Source organism: Castor canadensis, chromosome X (assembly GCF_047511655.1).
Source record: "Castor canadensis chromosome X, mCasCan1.hap1v2, whole genome shotgun sequence".
NCBI lineage: Eukaryota > Metazoa > Chordata > Mammalia > Rodentia > Castoridae > Castor > Castor canadensis.
This window is the reverse complement of record NC_133405.1, coordinates 114846937-114863486: the sequence shown is the minus strand read 5'-3', so window position 1 is coordinate 114863486 and position 16550 is coordinate 114846937. Positions and strand designations below refer to the sequence as shown.

The 16550-nt window shown below is 35.0% G+C and overlaps 1 protein-coding gene across 8 annotated transcripts in view; it reads right to left on the bottom strand.

Annotated features, from left to right (window-relative positions):
- Positions 1 to 16550, bottom strand: part of Tab3 (TGF-beta activated kinase 1 (MAP3K7) binding protein 3) — a 54840-nt gene that overhangs the window by 30636 nt on the left and 7654 nt on the right. Inside the window, exons 2-3 of one of the 8 annotated variants that reach the window (XM_020185244.2) lie at positions 2670 to 2753; positions 2310 to 2422 (exon numbers count right to left, since the gene is read on the bottom strand). The gene's annotated coding sequence lies outside the window, so the exon portion shown is untranslated. Of the gene's footprint in view, positions 1 to 2309; positions 2423 to 2669; positions 14500 to 16550 lie in introns of those variants that run through there. The other 7 variants (XM_074063417.1, XM_074063418.1, XM_074063419.1 and 4 more) reach the window with 7 other exon arrangements.

The following is a 16550-nucleotide window of genomic DNA, read 5'->3' as shown; positions in this document are numbered from 1 at the left end:
TCAGAGGTTGCCTAATCCAGCCCACAGAACTGCCTGGTTTGTCCATGTGTTTGAAAAAAGTTGAGCTACATTTTAAAATAGGAAGACTTCATATAAAAATTAGACATCTAGCTTTTCTCTGAAAAATCAGATTATCTAGCAACTGCAGGCAACTGACTGAAGCTGCAGTACCATCCCTTTACTTAAAAAGGTCAATCTGGTTCTATTTCCCTAGTTCCTACATTCTGTAGAGGTCCTAGATACTGAAGTCAGACCTTGTTTCACTTACTTATGCACCTGCTGGGTTTGTGGCACCTGAAATGGGTTCTATACAGATGTTTAAATATACTACTGTACACAACAGTTTAGGGTGTCTAATGGCAATAATTTAGGCACAATAATTCTTCATTGTGTAAGACTGTCCCAGGAAAGGAAAGGTATTTAATATCCTGACCCCTTCCATAAAATCTCAGTAGCAGCTGTCAGGCTTCAGAGAAGCAATAATACGCTGGCTGGCAACCACTGCTACCATGTTAAGATTGGTGATGTAAGCATATCCAGGTTTGAAGAAAGGTTCTCATTGTCTGGAGAGGACTTTTAAGATTGAAAAAATGAAGGAATCACTCATTTGAGTAATTGGTCTAATCCAGTAATAACTGTTAGGCCAAAACAAGAATATATAAAGCTTTGAAACTTTCATCCATTGTCTTGCTGCTTTGGAGGTTGTGATTTTAATTATTTACTGGACCACATCTATGAACTAGGCACGGTGCTAAGTACCTTACCTCATTTAATCCACAAAATAATCCCATAAGAGAGGCAATAATATCCACATTTTACTAATGAGGAAACTTGAAGCTCAGAGAAGGTAAATAATTTGTCATGTCACCATTATAATGTTAATAAGTAATAAAGTTAGGATACAAACTTGAAGTCTATGATGATGTCATAACCCTTAAGGGCAGGTTAAAAGCAAACCTTGCTTTTAAAACAGCAGGGTATTCGTCTTAGAACAACATTTTTCAAGTTAAACAGCAACAAGAAATGACTGATACTGGAGCATAACAAATGATCTTTTACTGCCAAAGGTAAGAGTTCCAATTTTAGAATTCTTTGTGCATATATGTAAAAGGTACTACAAATAACAAGAAATAGGAAAACAGTAATTATTTTCCCTAAATGGACCTTCCAAATAATTTCTAAAACATTATACGATAGGATTTTCATTAAAGTAGAAACCATTTTGAAATAATCACATATTCACTGCATCTATCTCATATTCTGTTATATTCTCAAAACACATATAGCACCAAAATAACATATTAAAATGACCATCAAAAACATTTTTAAGGGCTGGGGGTGTAGTTCAATTAATAGACCACTTGTCTAGCATGTGCGAGGCCCTGGTTCAATCCCCAGTACCACAAAATATTTTTTCCAAGTTAAATATAGCCCCCAGAAACTAACAGGAGCATATTCAGATTTAATTTAAACTTAACAGCCCCCAAATGACTGTTTGTTATCTATGACCTATACACAGACATATGCCTGAACATATAGAGTATATGCATGGAATTTCAGTCAAGAGATCCCAAAATGAACAACACCCAAGCATCAATGAGTATATCTAGCACCATGATCTTGATTTCTAATAGCATTCTCTAACAAAAGGAACCACAGCCCTACAGAGAAATGGCTGATTCTAGAACTGGGTCAGTGACTATAAAAGATAAGCCTGGAGCATCTTGTAGTGCCAGAAAGTAAGGAAGTACTCAAACACCACCCTCCCCACCAAAAAAAATCCCACAATGATGAGGATATGTCAAAACAACACAAGAGTCAACTAAAAGAGTTCCCCTGGTCAAAGCTAGAAAAATTGTAACATCAAAAATAAAGCCCAAAGTAAAAATAAATATCCACGAGTCCACATTAATAAAAAGAAGTGGTTAAGTGGAGAAGGAAGACAAATCTCCCATGCCCATGAATTCCAAATAATTTATGCAGATTATTTACCCACAAGGAGATGCAACATAACTTTCCACTCCTTAAGTATGGACTGCACACTGTTTGACTTCTTTCCAAAGAGCGCAATACAGAAAAGGATGAAAAGAAAAGACTGACTTACATTGGAGAAACCTGGCACTTTTTCAGTCAGGTAGATCAAGATCATCATAAACAATAAGTCCTATTGACAGGACTGGATAAGATGTGATGAGAATGTCAAATGGCACTTTGTATTTGTGGTCATTCTTTTAAAAAATCTATAACCCCAGTGTATCCATTAGAAAAACACCTGACAAATCCCAACTGAGGGATCTTCTAGAAAATACCTGATCAGCATTCCTCAAAACTGTCAAGGTCTTCAAAAAGAAGGAAAGTCTGAGAAACTGTCACAGCCAAGAGGAGCCTAAGGAGACATAATAGCCAAATGTGATGTGGTTTCCTGAAACAGAAGAAAAAACACTAAGTTAAAAACTAAGGAAATCTAAATATAATATGGACTTCAGTTAGTAATAATAGTTCAATATTGATTCATTAATTGTAACAAATGTACCATGTTAACATAAACCGTTCACAGTAGGGGAAACTGGGTGTGGGATTATTGGGAACTTTCTGTACTTCCTAATTTTTCTATACAATTAAAACTGTTCTAAAAAGTCAAGTGTATTTAAAATTAGAGAAAAAATTACCTCAATGTGGTCTATGAGCCCTGGCACAGGAGTTATTAATTCATATCTGCAGATCTGAAAGCACATTTTCAGTAGTCTATAAATCTGGTAAAATGAAAAGACAGTTATCCTGCTAACTTCCCAACACAATATAGAAAATGACAAAAACTAACAGACCTCTGGTGTCTTAAAGTAACAGCAGACAGGATGCTAGACCATACTTTTAGGGCAGGTGGCTCTTTCCCAAGTATCATCACAAGCTGAATCATCTCCTTTTCTTTCAGATCAAAAATATCTACTATAGTAATTAAATTCTACATTATTCCACAGAAGAAAGTTGTGGTTCAAAAAGACAAAAACAGAATCCACTGATTATTTTCTTAAGGCTTTTGTGGTGCACCTGGTTGTAACTTACCATCCAGAGCCTTTCGTTCTATTTAGAAAAGAAAGGATTAAGTCTGGGCCTATGACGCAGGCATATAATTTTTAATTGCATAGCTGAAATAGTATATAACTTTTTAAAAAATGACTTATACAAACTATTTCTGTCTACAAAGAGCAATTTATATACAGAATAAAATAACAAAAACCCTTATTCATTTATTTTGACAGATGAGCATTCTCTCTCCATCGTTTAGAGATTATCTGAATTCTCAGTAAATCTAATAATCCAATGTTAACATCATCATTTTAGGAGAAGTACTGGCTTATACCAGAGCTATCATGCATACAAGTTTCTATTTAACTTTCTGAGTAAACTTCATTTTACAACCACAGTAGAGCTACAATAATATACCCTGTTTACATCATGTTTTCCACACTTTACCATACTTTTTGTATTTGTTTCTCACTTTACCTTGAATATTATCCAAACAATGAACTTCAAATACAAGTAGTACTGTTCACCTACCTGATGTTGTTTCTACTATGCATAATAATAGCTTTCTCTACTCTCTGCTATGACAGTGCAAAATCTACCCCACAATCACATTAATTTTCTATCACAAACTTCAATCAGCACAGCTCTCTCCCATTTTTGAATGGCTATAATAGTCACTGTTACTATTAACAGTGAAGTGAAGTTACTACCTTCAGCACTTGAAATAAACATGCTCTTTTGGCTATCATTCTTTGTATGTACAACTCAGCATAAACACAAAATATAGGACTTCAGAATAAATGGAAATCTAATTTGCTCTGGTTAAGACGTTCTAATGTCTTTGTTGGGGTCAAGTCCTAAATGATATTATTTAAAAAGAAAGATAGGACAACCTATTAGTGACATATGCCAGAGGCAGATCATCACCACATTTTATTGCTAAATAGTGTTTTTCAAGTGCAGTGTTGTGACTGACTGCTGAATTATATATTTACTAAGTGGTGGCCATTCTTAAAAAAAATCAGAAAATATCAAAGTGCTTAATACATATTAATTCGAAAATTTGTTTCAGGTATGAATGTAATAGATAATGATTAAGATGTATTTCTTACTATGGTTTGCTTTTAGAAATACTGACTTAGAATATGTTGAAGTATTCTAGGTTATGTAAGAAAAACATTTTTACCCTTCCTGTTTATGTTTTTCTGAATAGACTGAAGCTTTCTAATTGATTAATAAACAAAGTGGAGTTATTTGAGATACCTTTGGATATGAAAACTGAAATAGCTTAACTATGTTATGAATTTCTATGTGACTCTCTCTCAAAAGCAGCCTATTTGTGTTTGTGTAGTTCTTGCTCAAACATAAGGGAAGCTCCTATTTTCTGATATACCAAAAAGATTAAAGTCTCATTAATCCAGAAATTCCAGTTCTATAGGAGTTTCCTAGTGGGACGGTTTGGAAAGGCTAACACACTTAAATTCATTTAACAATTTCTAATACGATGATCTTGACTCCATTGTTCTTTCACTTAACAAAATGTGAGCTTAGAGATACAGAAGGCCCATGCCCTCAAAGTGCAAGAAACACAGTGGTAGTTATGACTGAATGGGCAGTCAAAACAGAGAAGGAGAGAGTTGAGGAAAGCTTCATTGATGGGATGACATTTAAGATGAATTGCAAAGAGTGGGCTTTACTTTATTTTAAACAAAAAAATAACAGAATCATAAACCTAGAAGGGACTCTAACACACCTTCTAACCCAGTGATTCTCAACCAGGAACAATTCTGCCCTATAAGGGACATTTAGCAATGTCTGGAGCCACTTCTGGTTGTCCTATTGGGGAGGAATGCTATTGGTATCTGGTGGGCAGAGGCCAGAGATGCTCCTAAACATCTCGCAATGCACAGGACAGCCCCTCACAACAAAGAATCACTGACCCCAAGATACCAATTGTGCTAAAGCTGAGAAACCCTGAACCCAATCCCAAAACAAACTCTTGTTTTACACAAGAAGATAACTGAAGGAGAGGTTTAAAAACATGCTAAAAGGAATCAGGCCTCACAGCTTCTTGTCCATGTTTAATTCACAGCAGACATCCATGTGTGTTATTATACTAGGAAAATAATGTTAAAAAGAGCAGGAACATTTCATAAGGTAAAAATATAAACTACCTAGAAACCAAAGCTAATACTGTTACATAGTCTTTCTTGATACAGATCTACCAATAGCTCAAAGCAACAACTATGGCTACACCAGTAATAATTTTTACCCTTATTTGTTAATAATACCATTTGTTCAATTCAGTTACTGAACATGGATTTGAGAGTAAGAAAAATGACAATAAAGACTAGGAAGCTGAGTATTTTTCTTATTATCTCTTATGTATTCTCTTTAGCGAACAAGAGGGCAGAACAGGTTCTGCCTGGAAGCTGGCTGGGGGAGGTGGCCCAAATAATGTATACGCATGTTAAATAAATGTAAAAACGATAAAATAAAATTAAAAAAACACTAGGAAGCTGAAAAATCTGCATATCTACACATATTTAGTTATTCCTTGGGACGGGGCTTCCAAATGCTACCAGCTCTAATCAATGGGAATCTGGGACCTGGGAAGGATTAATCCCTTTTATTCAGGATCAACTGCTAGGGCTGGGGACATGGCTCAAGTGGCAGAGCATCTGCCTACAAAGTGTAAGGTCCCAAGTTCAAACCCCAGTACTGTTAAAAAAAAACCCTGCAATTCAGAATCAACTGCTAAAATCTATTTGCTGGTGAGGTATCTAATACCAAAGGAACGTGTAAAGAACTTCTGGCTGCTTAGGGTCCTGATTTAAGACCTAAATCTAAGTATATGAAATCACATGGAGATCATTTTTTTTACCCCTGCTATTCAGGTTTTTGGTTGTTTGTTTTGAGACAGTATTTCAATGTGTGGGCTCAAGTGATCCTCCTGAGTCAGTTTCCTAAATAGCTGGGACTACAGGCATGGGCCACCATGCCCAACCATCCTTGCTGTTGAATATATAAAGGGGAAGAGATTATACATGAGGAGAGATGTAAACAAGAAACATGTTAACAGCAATGTAGATGCATTTTCAAAAGATATACACTCCTTACCTCCAATTTTTCAATTGGTCAAAGTTCAACTAAGATACATTGTGCAATTTAACACACTACAATTTACAGTGAAAAACATGAAGGCTGAAAACACTGTCCTAAAAAATGAAAGGCCAAAGAGGTAAGATTCAGTGAAAGAGTTAAAGAGTATAAGCAAGTGATACAGTGAATAAAGGGTCATGAAAAATGTAACAGCCATTCTACTATATAAGAAATTTCAGTGAATGAAGCTTATGGTTTTTTTTGTTTGTTTGTTTGGTGGTGGTAACTGGGGTTTTCTAAGGGCCTCATGCTTGCTAGGCAGGCACTCTATCACCTGAGCCACTCCGACAGCCCTGAAATTTATTTTTAATCAATGGAAAGAGAAATTCTCCAGGCTGCCTGAGCCACACTATGACCCCCTCTGTCACCTCTAGTGTTTGATGCAGAACTCCAAATGGCAGAAGCACAAAGTTTTGCTGCTGTTTTGGCTTCAGAGAAAGCTAGCAAGAGAAGCAAATCATCAGGGGTCCCTGAAGGTTTGCAAGATAAACTAGTCATTAATTTAATGTGTTTGCTTACAAAACTGTGCTAGGGCCCTTTTAGGGCCAAAGATCTTTAAAATTTAAATAACTCTACAGTGAGTCTGATTTATTTTCTGGTAAAGTATAAGACTCGGTAAATTCCCATACCTCAAGTGAGCACCACACCCTTAATAGCAAGCCAGCGGCAGTGAAGCAGGTATATGGCCCTTTTTTTCCTGGTTTTTCCCTTTGCTACCCTAGGTCTCCTCAGAAAATTAGAACTACTCACTCAGGACTGAATGACACTCCCCATAACCCAACCCAGGAAACCACTAATCCACCATTCAGAAGTGACTTTAACTTCTTCAAGAAGGAAAATTACATTATCATATGCCTTAGAAAAATAATACAATGAATTTTAGTTAAAGCACCAAGTAGTCATCAGTTCCCCAACTGAGGATTTAACAACTCAAGAATACATAAGATATTTCGGGTTAACCAAACAATCCTAGAGAATGAGGAAAAAGTTCAACCGAGAGAAATTTTAGTTAATAATGGAAGTGACCAAATTAGAATAATCACAGTTTTCCAACCTTTAATTAAATAACTAATTCATGTACTGGTAATAAATATATGGTAAAAGGAGTAAGTGAAAACTTGGGGTTCAAGGAAAGATCAAGCTGTCTACCTGGATGAACTCTCTGATTAGTTATAACAATATTTAAATTGAAATGACCAGACATGTGCTTCCGGATGTGATGTAATATAAAGTGACAACAAAAAAAGTTAAATTTGAACCTATAGATTTAACTGAACTACAAAGGATAAAAGAAAGACCAAGCTACTGCTCTACCAAAATAGGACATGAATGAAATGAGAGAGGGCTGTTAAAAAAGAATTAAGAGACTAAACTGGGGAAATGTGTGTATGGACTAAGGCTCATCTATGCTATTAAAGACTCATTATTAGGTGTGTGATATATGATAATGTTTATGTACATGCCATTGCAACTGAGTAAAAAATGTGTTGTTTTAGAGGCATATTAATTTAGGGGTAAAATTATGTCTTGGATATGCTTCAAATTCTTGACAAAAAACTAAAGTAGGAGAAGATGAAACAAGTACAGTAAAATATTAACTATAGCATCGGTTCATTGGATTTTTTATTTCTGTACATTTGAAAATGTTAAAAAATTAAGTTAAAATAATCAACTAGAAGTCACTATAGTCTTTTGTTAAACTATAATTTTTTAAGGAAAAAAAGAATAATACTTGAAAGATGATGATTTCAGTCAGGTAGGGTGGTACAAGCCTGTAATCCCATTAAATGGAGGCCAGCCTGAGCTACTTAGCAAGTCTTCCACTCCCCCAAAAAAAGGTAGAACAATGATTTTAATTATTTCATACAGATTGTAGAAAAAAGCAGTCAGAAATATAAAACAAAACCATTACATTTACTGAAAACTGCAATAAGTGTTAAAGCACAAATGTGTGAAACCCACACCCAGTGCTCAAGCTTCTCTAGAGCTACTGAAAATGTGTATATTTTGTATCCTGCTAAGAAGTTCAGATAAGGGAGAAACGGGCTTAGCAAATCAAGTTCAATAAAGAAAAATAAAGTAGATCACAGAAAAGGTGCAGGATTAGGGCTGGGAATCCTGGAAGAGTACCTACCTAGCAAGCATGAGGCCCTGAATTCAAACTAATACTTAAAAATAAATAAATAAAAAGAAGATAAAAAAATAAAAGCAGGATTAAAAGAGAAAAATGAGGTGGAGGGCTGGGATGTATCTCAGTGGTAGAGTGCTTGCTTAAAAGTTAAAAAAAAAAAAAAAGATTCCTTACATAGGGATAAAGAAAAATAGTTCTGGAAAGAAGATGGAATTAATACTAAATTTGGGGAGGTGGTATCCTCATCCCCTGAAACTGTAGCAACTGAACATCACGTGATTGAAAATGCTCCAAATAAACAAGGATGACTGCCGTTCACAGGCCTAATGTAACATAACTATTTCAAGGCTATCATTCAAGGGAGCAGCAAGAATGTTGAGAATGAGTATGAGGGGCATTCAGAAGCAGAAGCACCACCAGAAGTTCAGTGGTAGTACTGACTCTTCCTGGGAAAGGGGACTGAGGCAGGTCAGCTTTTGCCTTAAGACTCAGAAGGATACAGCAAACAAGATTTTGACTAGAATTTCATCAAGAGTGATTGGAGAAACAAAAAAGAAAGCCTTACAGGAGATATTCAGGAAGGGAGTGAATAGGGAGTTTAACCACAAGAGTGACAAGAAAGATGGCAAACGTAGTAGAAAGACACAACTTTTTTAGAACTGGAAAAATGGGAAGGGACTATATATGTAGGGATGAGAGAGGACTAGTGACACAGCAATCTTTCCAACAGGGCAGAGAGGCTGGCAAATTCCAGAGCAGGCTGAACCATATTCTAGAAATGGGGTGGGGTAGGTGGCAGTGAGGATAGGATACCAAGAAATAATCTCCCAACTGTCTCTAACTTTAGGACATGAGTCATGGGGTCATGATAATATATGGTTTACAGAAAGAAGACAAAAGCTGGGTGTGGTGGTTCATGCCTGTAATCCCAGCCCCTGGGAGACTAAGCCAGGAGGACCATGAGTTCGAGGCCAATCTAAACTGCTCAATGAGACCATGTCTAAATAAAAACAGATAAAGAAGACAGAAGAAAGCACAAAATGATAAAACGTCACTATGCATCTACAGGCTGTAATAGTTGAAATAAAATGTGTTGGACCACAGGCAAGTTACTTAAGTTCTCTTGGGCTCTGTTTTCTAATCCTTTGCTTAATACCACACTTAATTAATTATCACATACTAACCTGAAAGGCTGCTGTGGGAATTAATTTATATAGAAGGAAAAAGTTTGTAATGCACGGTATTTATTTGTTAGGTTGAGAGCTCTCATGTGGCCTCTTTTCTATTTCACAAGAACCGATGTATATTATGTATGTTATACCCATATACAGGTATACCAAGACAGAAGTCATGCTGGTGAAAGTGTTAACTAGGAAAGTGTTCTCCATGAGGGGAAAAAACTCAGTTGATATGATGCATCCGAATTTTAATAGCAGTTAAGAGGAATTTCATGTTCTGAGAGTCATTCAAGACACTATGGTTAGCTGAAATTTAAGTACAATAAATTTATTCATTGCCAATGCCTAGAAATTGTCCAAGGTTGAAGAGACTCAAAATGTTGCTGCATACTCAGGAAATACTTATATTCATACGTAAACACATACACTGAATATGCAACCTTTGAATAAAACATTATGTAATCATATGAGTACAGCTATTTACAACAAAACTTATATAGAATAAGGGAAGGAGTCCGAGGTGTTATAGAAAAGTAACAAATTTGGCCAGTGCAGTGGTTCAAGCCTGTAATCCTAGCTACTTGGGAGGCAGACACTGGGAAGACGGAGGTTCAAGGCCAGCCCAGGCAAAAAAGTATGAGAGACCCCCATCTTAATAGATAAAAGCTGAGTTTGGTAGTACACTCTTAGGAAGCATAACTATAAGGATCCCAGTCCAGACTTAGTAGGGCATAAAGCTTCCTAGCTCAAAAATAACCAAAACAAAAAGGGCTGGGGGCATGGCTCAAGAGGTACAGCACTTGCCTAGTAAGAAATTCATTGCCATTTTAAAGTAAATTTTGCCCAATAAAGAGCCAACAGGTAACCTCTGTATCTTGGTTATAGAACATTAGGTAATTTGAAACAATCCTCCCACTGAAGACAAGTTGGGCAAAATATAAAATAAGGCTTTCTTAAAAGAGGCAAAGAGCTAACAGGATAGTACTTTGACATCTATTAGAGGACTGGAATTCAGAGAAGTAATCCCAGCAATCCAGAAAAGGAAGCTAGAGCCTCATATGCCAGGGAGACAAAAGGGAAAAGCCTCTTCCCCCACCTTTAGGTTAGGACCCTTAAGGGCTGCAACTTAGAAATAAGGGTAAACAAGAAATGAGTCAGTCCATACATTGAATGCAATGTGGCCTTGAGTCATCTGGGTGACCCAGGAAAACCTCAAAAACTGAGATTTGATTAAGCAATTCTAGAGTCTCTCAAGCAGATGAAAACACACGTGCATGCACGCACACACGTAAACCACTCCTTTCTGAATTATATCACCTTTGTTCTCAAATGATTTTTCAAATACAATGCCCAGAATACAACTAAAGAAAACCAGGCACATGAGGAGACAGGAGATGTCCAACAGTCATAGAAACAACAAAAACATCATCACAGGAGCTCCACATATTGGAAATATCAGACACAGATTTTAAATTATGGTTGCAATGCTCAAGAAGAAAAAAGCCACACTGAAAAATCTCAGCAACAAACTATAAGCCATAAAAAATGACCAAATACAGTCACGCATCCCTCAATGATGAGGAAACACTGTGAGAAACGTATCACTGTGCAAACATCATAGAGTGTGCAAAGTAAGATTCCTATGACAACACTAGGTAATACAATCTTATGATACCACCATGGTATATGCATTGTATATGTGTACATGGTTGACAGGAATGTCATTATGCACCTCATGACTGTAGATTTTTATAAGAAGAGTAATTGTTACTAAAAATGCAAAAATTGCAATTAATTCATGGAAGAGAGAACAAAGAGTAAGAAACATATAGGATACAGTGAGATAGTCTAATATCCAAGAGTTAATTGGAGACCCTAAGAAATCCTAAAGCAAAAGAAAACTGACCCAAGATAGAATGTCACAGATGCAGAAAGGAAAGCAAAACCATGAAGTGTAACTGAGCATGTGAAAAATCTAAGAGAACATTGACTGTGCAAAATGAAAATATCTTATGGAGTCTAAAATATAGAGAAAATTAAATTACAAGGAAAAAAACCTGTATATATGTCAGGAGGTAGATAAACAGAACTAAGGTGTTTTGATGTACATTACTTACTTCAACCGGGAGGAAGGTAAAACTATCACTTAACACTAGATTTTAATAAGTGAAGAACACATGCTAGAAATTCTACGGTAATCACAAAAAGAATAAAAATGAATATGTGATATCTAAACTAACAAAGGAAACAATATAAAGACCAAAGGAAGGTAAAAATAGCAGGAAAAGAAATACAGAGCTGGAGGAACAAATGTAATTCTGTACTTAATCCCCAAATACCAACAATTACATTAAATTTAAATGGATTAAATGTCCAAAAAAGAGAATGATTATCAGACTAGATTAACAAAAGAACTACAAATATATGCTGTTTTCAAGAGACCCAGATAAAACATAAGAATACAGAAAGGTTAAAAGTAATAGAAAAAAATATATTGTGCACAGAACCAAAAAAAATGATGGTATCACTAGGTTAAAGATAAAATGGACATCAAAGAAAAAGCATCACTAGAGTTAAAAACATTCACTCCATAAAAATAAGCAATTTAATTTACCATAATAATATAACAAACTAACTGCATACACTTACTTGATAACATGGCCTCAAATTAAGCATAAAGCAAAAGTTGACAAAATTACTAAGAGAAACAGACATATCAGTATCATATTGGCAGATTTTTTTTTTTTTGGTGGTACTGGGCTTTGAACTCAAGGCCTCACGTTTGCTAGGCAGGCATTCTACCACTTGAGCCACTCTACCAGCCCTTGTTTTGTTGGATATTTTCAAGACTTGGTCTTGCAAACTATTTGTCTAGGCTGGCCTTGAACCTCAACTCTGCTTCCCAAGTAGCTAGGATTACAGGCATGAACTACCGGCACCCAGCATGGCAATTTTTTTTTTGAGACATGGTCTTGGTATGTAGCCCAGGCTGGCCTGGAATTCAAGATCCTCCCTGCCTCAGCCTCCTGAGTCCTGGGATTACAGATGTGCGTCACTATACCTGGCTATCTTGGCATATTTTAATATATCTCTGTAAGTAGTTATAAGAACAAGCAGACTACAAATCAGTAGGATAGATAACACAATTACAAACTTGATTAATAGGTATACATAGAATGTTATATTTAAAAGCTGTAGAATATATGCTTTTCAAGTGCTTACATATTTACCAAAACTGTCTGATAGGCTGAGCTAAAAGTAAATCTCAAGAATTGTATTTTTTCCTTTTGTTTTGTTTTTTGAGACAAACTCTCTCTATTTAGCCCAGACTGGCTTTGAACTCATGACCCCCCAGTCTCATTCTCCAGAATGCTGGGATTATAAAAAACATTTTAGAAGACCTAAATCACTCAAAGTTCTCTAAGGAAAATATGATGAAGACACAAATCAATTACTAAAGATACATAGAAAATTCTCATGTTACTAGAAATTAAGAAAAAATGTTTTTAAATAACCCATGAATCAAAAAAATTAGTGGACAGTAGAAAGTACTGTGAAGTTAATAATGAAAACATTACTTATCAAAAATACAGGATGCTGGTAAAGGAATACTTGAAAGTGAAACAAATGTATAATTTTAAATGTGTATGTTAGGATGGAAATAAGGGTACAAATTAGTATCTACCTACACATCTCAGTAAGTTAGACAAAGAAGAGCAAAATAATCCCCAGAGGTAAAAGAAAAATAATATAACAACACATTAACAAAATAGAAAAACACACACACAGAAGGAAGAATCAACAATGTTGAAAGTTGGTTTGTTGGAAAAGCCACTAAAAACTGCTAAACCTCTAGTGAAATTATTCATTAAAAAGAGAGGGAAAAGATCCATATATCCAGTATCAAGAATAAGAAAGGCCCAAGAGTAATGGAAATAAGTGTCTGGATGAAAACTTGTACATAAAAGTTCATGGTTGCATTATTTCTAACAGGGAAAAAGGTAAACAACCCAAATGTCAATCAACTAATAAATACATAAAACATGATACATGCATATAATGGGATATTATTTGTCAAAAAACTAAAGTACTGATACATGCTGTCTACCACGTAGGTGAACCTTGAAAACATTAGGATAAGTGAAAGAGGCTGGTTGCAAAAGACTGCATATTATATAATTACCACTTACATGAAAATTTCTGAGTAGGCATATCTTTTTGTCTTTTGAGATAGGGTCTGATTAGTAGTCCTGGCTAGCCTCAAGCTCACAATCCCCCCGCATCAGCCTCCCCTGAAATAACAAGTGTGCACCACCAGTTAGAGTAGGCAAATTTAAGAGATGTAAGTATTGTAGTTCCTTAAGGCTGATGAGGGAAGGTAAAAGGTGGGAGTAACTTGTAATAGGTGTAGTGTTTCTTTTTAGTGTGATTGAAAATAATATTGACTGTGGTGATAGTTGCAAATATTAAAAAATTATGAAAATATTAAAAACTACTGAATAGTACACTTTAACTGGGTGACCTGTATGAATGAAAAGGGAGACTATCGATTCTGTATACATTAAAAGTCTAAATATAATACCCATGCATTTGAAAATTCAGATGAAATGGACAAACTTTAAAAAAAAAACATAATTTGCCAAAATAGTGGTAAGAAGAAATAAGCCTGGAGAATACTATTACTGCTTTAAAAACTGAACCTATAAGTAAAAGTTTCCCACAAAGAAAACTCTAGGCCTACATGGCTTCACTGCTGAATTCTATCACGTATGTAAGGGAAAAAACCAATCTTAACATAAACTCTTCCAGAGAATAAGACAGTTATGCTCCTTAACACATTTTATAAGACTAGCAAAACCTGACATGGATACAAGAAAACAAAATTAGAGACCAATCTTATTCATGAACAAAGATCCAAAATTCTAAAGTAAAATAAAAGAAAAAATCAATACTGATTAAAGCTGGCTTAAAAATTAATTCAGCAATAGGAAATCAATCAATATAATTTGATTTGAGGAAGAAAATCAGATGGTGATTTTAACATTAGGAAAAGTGTCTGATAAAATCCAATATCCATTCACAATATAAGCTCTTATCAAAGTAAGAAGAGAATGAAACCTTAATCTTATAACATCTAGGGAAAAATTAAAGCAAACATATTTAGTGCAGCAATGCTGAAGGTTTTCCTTTGAGAAAGGGAATAAGACAATGATGCCCACGAATACCACTTCCATTCAAAATTATAACTGAAGTACTAGCCAGCAGAGTAAGATAAGAATCAAATAAAAGTATGCCAATTTGAAAGGAAGAAACAAAATCTGCTTTACTGCAGGTAGGAAGACTGAATACCAATAAAAGGTTCTAAAGATGAATACCAAAAGTAATAAAAATTTAACACACTGGCTATATACAAGGTCAACATAAAAACATAAAAAAGATTATGTCTATAAATACTTATAACATGAAAAATGTCAAATATCCAAGAATAAAACTCTTAAAGTCTGAGTAACTTTCTGAAGAAAATTGTAAACATTACTGAAGTAGAAAACATTATGAAGATGTTAATTCTCCCTAAATTGCTCTATAGATTCCACACAATTCCAATCAAAACAACAATAGATTTTGTGTGTGTGCATATAAAAAGTGACATACTGATATAAAAATTCATATAAATGTGCAAAGGGTCAAGAATAGCCAAGATGTTCTCCATGGACAAGTAGATAGAAGAATTTGGCCTACTGACTATTGAGACTTAAAGCTATGATAAACAAGGTATCAGAACAAGCAGATACAAACAGGCCAACAGAACAGAGTACAGAAATAGGATCTTAATACATATGGACATCTGTTCCTTTCAACAGTATGGGAAAGAAAGTGCAGTGGGACAATTAGCTATCCATATGGAAAAAGACAGTATTTTCTCTTACCACTCAGGTTACACAAAAATCAGTTTTGGGTAGATGCTGGATCTATATGTGAAAGCCAAAACCATAAAGCTTCTGGAGGATGACAGAAAATATCCTCAATGCCATAGGCTAGAAAAAGTTTACACTGAACTTGATTCCTAGTGTAAATATACAGAAAATACTGACTACATTAAAAATGAAAACTTGGTTTATGAAAAGACACATGAAAAGTGAAAAAGCATGCCACACAATGAGAGATACATTTGCAACCAGCAAGGGCTCATTTCCAGCATATAATAAAGAACTCATACAAATCAACATGTCAAAAAAGGTTAGGATGCACATGACATATTTTTTTAAGGAATTCTATCCAAAAAAGTTATAAAAGCACATATCTCTACCTGGAACATTTACTAAAAATATGGATACATTCCCTGAGATTTAGAGTAAAAACTTTTAGCTATATACTAACATTTTTAAAACTTTTTAAATGCTGGTATCTCAATAAACTAATTTTCATATTTCTCCTCTAATCTAAGTATTAAGAGAAATGAGTATCACTGAAGAGTCTTATCTAGGAAATCTTTGTGCAATCTAAGTTAACAGACATTCTCCAAAAACGGAGAGCTACTTCAATAACAATATCCATCAAAAACATATGCAGTGATATAGTCACACAATAGTATACAGTAATGAGAATGAATAGAATACAACTACACATAAATCAGATACATCTTACAATCACAATTTTGCACAAAAGAAGCAAAAAACACAAGGGTAGAGTAGAATCCATTTACATAAAGTACAAAAGTAGACAAAAGTAATCTGTGGAGTTAAAAATCAGAAAAATGATGGGAGAAGGGTGTGATAAGCAGTTGCTGATGATATTCAATCTTTTTATCTGGGTGTCAGTACAAAAGCACCCAGTTTTGGGGCTCAGCTGATGAAAATTTATTCAGTTGTTCACTATTGATGATGTATACTTTCTGTATATTAAAGTTCAATAAAGTTCTTTTGGTTCTTTTTAAGTGTGAAGGAGTACATCTTTCAAAATTGTTTGGGGAATATGAGAGCAAAAACCTAAAGTCCATTGCTTCAGGTCAACACACAAAAATTTAAAAAGCAATATACTAGTTAACAAAAAAT